At 37.2% G+C, this 3,074-nt stretch overlaps 1 long non-coding RNA gene across 1 annotated transcript; it reads right to left on the reverse strand.

Moving 5' to 3' along the window:
• Window positions 1–1,049: 1,049 nt before the first annotated feature.
• Window positions 1,050–2,689, reverse strand: LOC102210811 (uncharacterized). The gene is made up of 3 exons (XR_312548.1): window positions 2,515–2,689; window positions 1,172–1,324; window positions 1,050–1,078 (listed from the first exon to the last, which is right to left on the reverse strand). It is a non-coding gene; the product is annotated as an uncharacterized LOC102210811 (long non-coding RNA).
• Window positions 2,690–3,074: the final 385 nt, after the last annotated feature.

Raw genomic sequence — 3,074 nt, forward strand, 5'->3', positions numbered from 1 at the left:
GCGTTTTACTCCCATTCTATCGCGATATTTCATTTTCCTATCGTTGCCTAACATTATACCGGTATTACCGTGAACGGTATAATATGGCCCAGCCCTACTCCGGTGTCCTGTTATATTTTAGACAGCAAGGAGCAGACGGCTGAGTTTATTAAACTTCACCGAAACAATCTGCAAATTTCATTAAAAGTTTAATAAACTGTCATCTTGTGTTAATTTTTTGTTAGCACATACCTTAACTATCCTTTCAGCTTGTTCATGGCCAAAGATGTCCACCAACAGATTAGGTCTGTAATGTTTATTATTTTTATGGGTTTTTTTATGCCTTTTGCCATTTTTTCTGCATAAAGCTTTTAACTAACTTCATTTCTTTTCATAAATATAAAATAGTTCTTACTTTTGGAATTTTTAACCCTTTAAACACCAGTTTGTTTGTCCACTGCACTAGCTGGAAGACAACCTCAAATCTCACAATTTTATATATTTGCATTGCTACTGAAATTTCTTGTATTATTAATAGTAGAGTCTGGGAAATGTTATTGATTCACGTCAACACTGATTAAAATGCATTGTTATTTTTGTGCAGGGAGAGTAAAAATGAACATCTCAGCTTGTTCGTGGCCATTTAGCCAAGAGGAACAATTTGGTGTATAGTGTATATTATTGACATTATTAAGGAGCTGATGTTGAAAAAAATATAAACCTCTGGGAAGTTTAAGTCCATTTGCATTAACAGAATGAAAATCGTTGACAAAAGAAAAGTGAAGTGGCCACAAATGGCCAGGATAGAGCCCAGAGGGTTAAACACTTCAAGCTGTAAGCTAATGATAGTTATATAAGAGCAGATGCTGGTGCAATAAGCTCTACGTTTTATGTCTAATGGATGCATGATCTGATTAGTCGACTAATCGCAAAAGTAATCAGTAACTAGTCAACTATCAAAATAATCGTTTGTGGCAGCCCTACTTACAATTTGATTCAAGTTATAAAGAGGTTGGTTTAATAGTGATGTCCATCCATTCATCCATTCGCTTCTGCTTATCGTTTTCAGGGTCGCGGGGGGCGCTGGAGCCTATCCCAGCTGTCATAGGGCGAGAGAGAGAGATGAATAATAAAAGTAAGGGACATTATTCTGCTCTTACATACAAATTAAAATACCACTGCTATGGCTTACCAGGGGGTGGATGGGCTAATAAGGGAAGAGCGATCCAAGAGAATCACCTCAAGTCACACTTGGATCTGAGCTTTACACACACTCCCACTAAGGTGCAGTTTAAAACACACTGAAGAGGAGATCAAACAACCAGGGCCCATCCACACTCAGTTTCTGAATGGAAAACACAAAAGATATGATTTAAATCACCAAAAAAGAATAACAACTGAACTCTTACTGCATCAAATTCATCTGCTGAAACAGGCCGATGACCAGTGGCTCTAAAGAGTCTACTGTAAGTGATGTAATAAAAGTCAAAAGAAATTTACTAGTTAGTTATTCACAAGCAAAATGTACACAAAACAATAAAATAAGAACCAGTTTAAAATAAACAAAACCAAACTATGTGATTTGGTTTTGTTTATTTTGCAATTTACCTTAAAGAAACGGAAAACATTATGACACGATGACCTGGGTGACTGAGAACCTTTACAGACACTATGAGCAGTGTTGCACACATACATGCAGCTCAGATTGTTTTTGAAGTGCCTCTAAATGCAGTCAAGCTTTTTAGAGTCCCTAAGCGAGAAGTATGCAACGAAAAAAAACAGGGTAGAAACAATGCAATATAAGGAAAAGCGCTAAATAAAAGGATAGCTCATTATCGGCTTAAGGCAAAGCCTCCGAGGACATTCACAGGTCACATTTACGTTAGCCATGCAAACTGGGTTTGCACTCCCGTGCAGCCAGGCTACTCAGGCTGTTTATGTTAGTAACTACATAAACTGTAATCTACTACCAACAGTCAAGATCTTAAATCAAAATAACACCGCGATATTCAAAACAGACACAGAATATTCAGCGTGATACTCGAAAAATAATAACTAAAATGTTAGTCTACCACAGGTGGGTCTAATAATCTGACCAATTTCTCCTTTTTTCTACATACACTAAAGTGAGTCTGTGTCCTTTGAGGACACGAAGGAGAAAATGGCGACCAAACTTAACTTTCCGTTTCATTCTGACGAAAGGTTCTGTTGCTCTAAGCTTGGCTAATTTCAGCTCTGATATCAATAACGTGACAGCATGAATATTTTTTAATTAACGTTTGTGCGTTTTAATGTAGCTGTAGCTGAGTTTAAAACAACTGACACTTTCTGCACCGACGGATGTATTTTTTTTTCTGATATGAAGAAGAATCGAAAACGTTTTCAAAGTTTCAAACCCTTTTAAAGTTTTCGAATACATGTACTAAGTTTAACAACATCGATTTCAAACGTTTTTATGGTGTAACATTACGCTACAAAAAAGGTCACCGACGGTATGTGCATGCAGGCGTCTTCAGATGTGCGCTGATTACTTACTGCGTATCTGCAGGTCGGAAACAGAAGAAACTCGGAGTCAGCAAAAAGACAGACAAACTCTGAAACTGCTTTCCGATTTTCTCCACTTTACTCCACAAGAAGTCCAAAATATTGAACTTTACGGAAAAGACAAACAAATGTCGACTATTCTTACGACAACGGAAGCTCTCGCCGCTCACGCCCTGTAGCTACGTCACGATGGGGTTTTTTTTTAATTCCCTTCTGGACGACTGTAGTCTGAAACTCACTGAAACAGATGATGAACGCAATGAAAAACGACCGATCGTACCGTTTAAATATTTTTCATAACCTATTAAAAATTTACAACAACCGACCTTAGTGTTCTCCTTCAGGTCGATTAGCTTAGAACTTTGTTTTATCGCTTCTCTTTGAACAAGATAGAAATTTAGGAGTAACATGACCTTACAAACCCAACAGCGACATCTTAAGAGATCCACAGCTTATGGCTCTTCAATGGGGTGTCACAGGGTCCACAGGAAAAAAAAATTGTAAATGTAAAATAATAAAATAAATATTCTTCTGTAGCAAAAACAAAGTAT

The sequence above is a fragment of the Pundamilia nyererei genome, unplaced genomic scaffold (genome assembly GCF_000239375.1).
Source record: "Pundamilia nyererei isolate P.nyererei 1_Seehausen unplaced genomic scaffold, PunNye1.0 scaffold01673, whole genome shotgun sequence".
In the NCBI taxonomy this organism is placed as follows: Eukaryota; Metazoa; Chordata; class Actinopteri; order Cichliformes; family Cichlidae; genus Pundamilia; species Pundamilia nyererei.